Below are 6,542 nucleotides of genomic sequence, written 5' to 3'. Positions count from 1 at the left end.
AACCTCCCCCTCACAAACCACATTAGTTTTCTGGCCCGTAGCAAGACTTACATGTTTTTTGTTTGAAGCCCTAGCATCAGTTAGCAGTCCTTTTCTTTTACAAAAGGTTTGAGAAGCTCCACTGTCCAGAACCCACAGCTCTTCATTTTCTTGACCATCTGCAGACACCCAAGCGGTAGACTCTCTCTGCTGCCTCCTGTGCTTCTGCTGTTTTTGTTGTTTTCTTGGGCAGTCCCGCAGCAGATGTCCACTGGACTTGCAGCAAAAACACCTTTTTACTTTGTTGACCACCGGCTGGTCTGCAGCAGCTCCTCCTGGCTGTTTCTCCGGCTCCCGACACCTCTGCTCTTCCCGGCTGTTTTTCCCTCTGGGATGCTCCAACAGCTGGGCTGAGGTCATCTTTCGCTCTGCACGCCTGTCCTCCTCTGCATACAACCGTCCGGTAACGTATTCCAGAGTCAGCTTATCAGTCTCTACCGACTCGAGGGAGTTGACCAGCATATCATAGCTGTCATCAAGGGAACTCAGGACTATAAAGACTTTGTCCTCTTCCCCCACAGGCCTCCCTCTTAAGGCTAGCTCCTGGAAACAGCCTGTTAGGAATTTTAGGTGGTTTACCAGGGAGTCCCCCGGTTTCTTCCGACACCGGTACAGTCTCCTGGTCAGTGTTATCAGTGAGCCAGCTGTCTCTCGCACATGGACAGCCTTGAGCGCATTCCACGCCTCACTTGCCGTCACCTTATCAGCTACGTAGACTAGCTGGCTGTCGTCCACTCCAAGGATGATTGTAGCCAAAGCTTTCTCATCCTTTTCATCCTCCTCAGAGGGCTGCGGTGGATCTTCCACCACCTTCCACAGGCCCTCACGCTTGAGGAAGTGTTGCATGCGGACCGACCAGATGCTGTAGTTCGTGGCCGTCAGCTTCTCCAGCAACATGCCAGTTCTGGACTGCTCCATCCCTGCAGCTCACCTCCAGCACCCACGGCTAGATAACTGCCACCTGTACTCTTGCGCAGCGGAAGCGTGCTGGGCCCATAACCCTGTCGCGTATTCCACGCGGCGTTTTCAGCAAAGCACTAAGAGTTCCAGGTTTTTCAGTGCAGTCCTTTTTAATGTGAGCTATATACAGGCATTTACAAAAGAAACAGTCCATACAGAGTACTTACAAACGAATACTCTCCACCACAGCACCACCACACTACAGCACAACCACCACACCCACTGTTAAACAGGCTTTCCTTTTAAAACAGGTGATAGCCAATCACACTAATCACACTCCTGCTGAGTCACTCTGACCCAGCAGAGGATTGCATCATCCTGTTGAAGCCTGCAGACTTATCCAGTATCCTGCGAATCCCAACAGCCCTGACCCTTTCCCCTTAAAAAGCAAAATACAAACTATACAATAACCTAAAAAAATAGTAAAAGAAAAACAAAGCAAGAAACAATTATGCTAAACTGAAAATAATCCCCGCCCCAACTAAACATTTGTCCCACCCCAGAAAGAAAATAACAACAACGACAACAACAAACCACCATTTGAGGTGCAACAGAGACACAGCCAGAGACAGAGCGAGACCCTGAATCAGTGCCATAACCAAGCCCTCATTCAGAACCAGAGCCTGAAAAAGAGCCACAGCCAGAACCAGAGCAACAGCCACAGCCACAGCCTAGAGCCACAGCCTGAGTCTGCAACAGTACTTGGTACAGTGCAGGAGCCTGAAACAGAGACATAGCCTCAAACAGAGCCTGAGCCTGAAACAGAGGCAGAGCCACAGCCACAACCTGAGTCTGAAACAGTCCTTGATAGAGTGCCAGAGCCAGAGCCAGAGCGAGACCCTGAATCAGAGTCAGAGTGAGACCATGAATCAGAGCCAGAGCCAGAGCCTCATTCAGAGCCAGAGCTGAAAGAGAGCCAGAGCCAGAGCCAGAGACACAGCCAGAGCCAGAGACACAGCCAGAGCCAGAAATAGGGCTTGATACAGGGCCGGAGCGCAAAACACAGCTGCAGCCACAGCCTAGAGCCACAGCCTGAGTCTGCAGCAGTACTTGATACAGTGCCGGAGCTGGAGCTGGAGCCAGAGCCAGAGACACAGCCAGAGCCAGAACAAAACCCTAATTCAGAACCAGAGCCTGAAAGAGAGCCAGACCCAGAAACATAGCTGGGTCGGAGGCAGAGGAAGAGCCATCATGAGACCCTGAATCAGAGTCAGAACCAGATCTTCATTCAGAACCAGACCCTGAAAGAGAGCCAGAGCCACAGACAGAGCCACAGACGGAGCCTAGAGCCACAGCCGAGATCCACAGCCACAGCCGAGAGCCACAGCCTGAGTCTGAAATAGTGCTTGATAGAGTGCTGGCTCCTGAAACAGAGACACTGTCTGAAACTGAGCCTGACGCCTAAACGTAGCCAGGGGCAGAGGGAGAGGCAGAGCCTGATACAGTGCTTCATACAACGTAGGAGCCTGAAGCAGAGCTGAAATAGAGCCAGAGCCAGAGCCAGAGCCAGAGCCAGAGCCAGAGCCAGAGCCAGAGCCAGAGCCAGAGCCAGAGCCAGAGCCAGAGCCAGAGCCAGAGCCAGAGCCAGAGCCAGAGCCAGAGCCAGAGCCAGAGCCAGAGCCAGAGCCAGAGCCAGAGCCAGAGCCAGAGCCAGAGCCAGAGCCAGAGCCAGAGCCAGAGCCAGAGCCAGAGCCAGAGCCAGAGCCAGAGCCAGAGCCAGAGCCAGAGCCAGAGCCAGAGCCAGAGCCAGAGCCAGAGCCAGAGCCAGAGCCAGAGCCAGAGCCAGAGCCAGAGCCAGAGCCAGAGCCAGAGCCAGAGCCAGAGCCAGAGCCAGAGCCAGAGCCAGAGCCAGAAATAGGGCTTGATACAGGGCCGGAGCGCAAAGTATAGCTGCCGCCACAGCCTAGAGCCACAGCCTGAGTCTGCAACAGTACTTGATACAGTGCCGGAACTGGAGCTGGAGCCAGAGCCAGAGACACAGCCAGAGCCAGAACAAAACCCTAATTCAGAACCAGAGCCTGAAAGAGAGCCAGACCCAGAACCATAGCTGGGTCGGAGGCAGAGGAAGAGCCATCATGAGACCCTGAATCAGAGTCAGAACCAGATCTTCATTCAGAACCAGACCCTGAAAGAGAGCCAGAGCCAGAGCCAGAGCCAGAGCCAGAGCCAGAGCCAGAGCCAGAGCCAGAGCCAGAGCCAGAGCCAGAGCCAGAGCCAGAGCCAAGGCTTGATACAGGGCCGGAGCGCAAAACATAGCTGCAGCCACAGCCTAGAGCCACAGCCTGAGTCTGCAGCAGTACTTGATACAGTGCCGGAGCTGGAGCTGGAGCCAGAGCCAGAGACACAGCCAGAGCCAGAACAAAACCCTAATTCAGAACTAGAGCCTGAAAGAGAGCCAGACCCTCAAACATAGCTGGGTCGGAGGCAGAGGAAGAGCCATCATGAGACCCTGAATCAGAGTCAGAACCAGATCTTCATTCAGAACCAGACCCTGAAAGAGAGCCAGAGCCACAGACAGAGCCACAGATGGAGCCTAGAGCCACAGCCGAGATCCACAGCCACAGCCGAGATCCACAGCCTGAGTCTGAAATAGTGCTTGATAGAGTGCTGGCTCCTGAAACAGAGACACTGTCTGAAACTGAGCCTGACGCTCAATGAGACAATGCGTAGCTCTAAACTACTTTAGTTACATTGTCTATACACGGAGCTTCCATCCAGCGTGTCTGCTCTCTGAGCAGCAGTGCGGAAGAGCACACTTCACACAGAAGCAAAAGTAACTTCTTACAGTACTGAGACTGAGCAGAGACTTCCTGTCTCACGCTCCCAGACACTCACATGATGTCAACAACCATTGTGCTGCTCTGCGCAGCTGGTGAGATAAAAATCCTAACAGTTCCTTCATCCGGGAATCTGTTCTTTGTGTTCAGACTGGTTTCAGTTTTGACCGAGAAGGGAGGCATCATGCCGTCTCTTGGAGATTCTGATTTATTGCTGCTGTACAAATAAAGCTTCATTAGATTAGTGAAGAAGCCAAGTACAGGCTCTCTTTTCTGCATGCCTGCACACAGAGCACATGCTGTGTTTTTACTCTGCTACAAGTCCGGCAAGCTGAGTGGCAGTGGAAGCGCACCGGACTCCCTCATGATCTCACAAAGCTTTCCTTTGAATATGTTGGCAAGCCTTTCACATAGACCAGGGGCCCACACTCCCCAGCCCTATTGAAGAGGCTCCTCATGAGGCCGGAGGAACATTGCCCAGCTGTGAGGCGTGCAGGCTGCTCCGTGGTGGCAATGGAGGAGGAGGAGGAGAAGAGATGGCGGTGGTGGACCCTGGGAAAGAGGAGCAGCAGCCACTGGAGGCCCCACCACGGAAATGGGGTGAACCTGCCCAGGGCCGCAGATCAGATCAGATCAGATTCTTCAGACGGGAACTGTTCTTCTCAAGGGTTTTATCAGGGACCAAGTGCAGTGCTGTGGAGACTCGGAACGTATTGACGCAGCAATGACAGAGCTCAGGGTCTCAGAGTCCCAGGCTTGTGACCCGAAAACCAAGCAGCTGAGCCATTGCCTGTGCCAAATTGGAGACCAACATGGATAGGAACATGGAGCTGCAGAGAATGATAGAGCAAGTTCAGATGTATCCTCCAAAGGAAGTTTTCCCCCCAGTGGCTGCAGAGATGTTCTCGGATGATACTGTCAACTGGGGCTGTGTGGTGGCTCTTTTTTACTTCGCTTGCAAGCTAGTCCTCAAGGCAATTTGCACTAAATTACTAGAGCTCATAAGGACGATCATCAGCCGGAGCATGGAATATATCCAGAATCATGTCCTGTCCTGGATTCAAGCCCAGGGAGTATGGGAAGGTCTCCTGTCCTACTTTGGCACCCCCACTTGGCAGACCATTGCTGTATTTGCTGCAGGCATCTTGACTGCCTCACTGATCTTCTGGAAAATGTCTTAATCCTCAGGACTCCCCAAAGGGGGGCCTTTTCATTGTGATGACAAACCAGGGAGTCACTTTCCCCTCTTTCTTTCTAATCAAAGAATGAAAATTGGCTAGGACACCCCCCCCCAATTATAGGCAGGGGAGCTTTTAAAACAAATGCTGTCATTATTTTTCATTATTTTGGTCCCTTTTTTTTCTTTTTCTTTTTAAGTGCACACCCTTTTTTTCACCCAAGGAATGTGTATTATTTGGCTTTGCTTTTTACCTATCTGTGCCTCTTAGGAACATGGAGTGTGTCTGGGCTCGGGGGGGGGGGGGGAGAAAAAAAGGAGAAGGTAGTTTTATCCTTGCAGCTGCCCCAGTTCTTCTCATTTGGCACAACTAGGGGGATTATTTGATGAAGTGCCCCTTAAATACTTGGTTTCTGTTCTCCATGCACACAGAGCTGCTTTAATGTGTTTCTTTTCATTATCGCCACACTCACACACCCCGCCCCTCAACAGCTCACAAAGGAAAACAGTAATTGACACTTCACTCTCCACCCGGCATGTATGGAACAGACCCTGACAAATGAGATTGGAACATGATATTCAAGTTTGGAGTGCTGGAGACACTAGCAGTTGGAGACATATTATCCTGGATACTAGATATTTTATAGACCTGTGTCCTGTTGGACTAACACAGGCTCAACCAGAGCTACTCTACATCAAAGGCTTTGCTGACCAGTTTCATCAACACATCAAGGGCCTTTTCACAAAGGTTATTGAAAGCAATAAAACACAGTAACCAGAGTCAGGAAGGGATAACCAGAGACGGAAGAGCTGACCATGCCAGATCACTATCTCCTCGAAGTACAATAATCTTCCGCGATAATTATCCCATACAAACAGGGAGCAGCAGCTGGGGTAGAACATGCAAACAAGAAATCATTAGTTCAAGGTACAGAAGCCCCAGAAGACCCCAACCACACTTTACCAGTCCACACTGGGCAGGATGACATGGCAGTTGGGTTTTGTTGCCAAAATGAAAAATAAAATGCCACAATTCAGGCATGGAGAAACACAGGAATACAGTGCAACAACACTGGGTAATGAATGATGGAGTTAAGAATAGCAATTCCAGATAAAAGGGCTTGCATTGAGACATTTCTTCCTCTCCTTTTTTCCCTAAGACAGGTGATGTTCCTACAAATACATTGGAAATTTTGACAGTACCGTGGGCCTTTTATCTCTTCAGGGGGATATTCAGAGCTATCGGAAGAGGGGGAAGTACTGTTAGTTTCTGTTTCCCTCACTGAGCAGCAGCTGCAAGTCATGGGACTATGTTTTCATTCCACAGTTCAGTTACTGCTGGGTTCCCATGGGAAAGGGAGACTGGATGTGACGTTCACTGGTTTCCTGTTTCTTTGTTCTGTCGTTTCTTTGAGGGAGTTGCTCTCTGCTCTCACAGAGGCAAGATGTACATTTGTGTGTTCTCGGTATAGCTTAGAAATAAAGTTTAGCAATGTAGCACCATACCTGCTTCATCCTTTCGTTTGCGGACACTGGGATTTTACTCTGCAAGATGAGCTGTATCAGCTCGAGGGCCGGAGCTGAATAAA

General features: G+C 50.8%; 1 pseudogene; it reads left to right on the top strand.

Annotated features, from left to right (window-relative positions):
• The first annotated feature begins 4,485 nt into the window (after window positions 1–4,485).
• On the top strand, window positions 4,486–4,957 carry LOC144326382 (apoptosis regulator BAX pseudogene; annotated as a pseudogene).
• Window positions 4,958–6,542: the final 1,585 nt, after the last annotated feature.

Source organism: Podarcis muralis, chromosome W, assembly GCF_964188315.1.
Source record: "Podarcis muralis chromosome W, rPodMur119.hap1.1, whole genome shotgun sequence".
Lineage (NCBI taxonomy): Eukaryota > Metazoa > Chordata > Lepidosauria > Squamata > Lacertidae > Podarcis > Podarcis muralis.
Note: the sequence above shows the minus strand (reverse complement) of the source record. Positions and strands in the feature narration are given on the sequence as shown.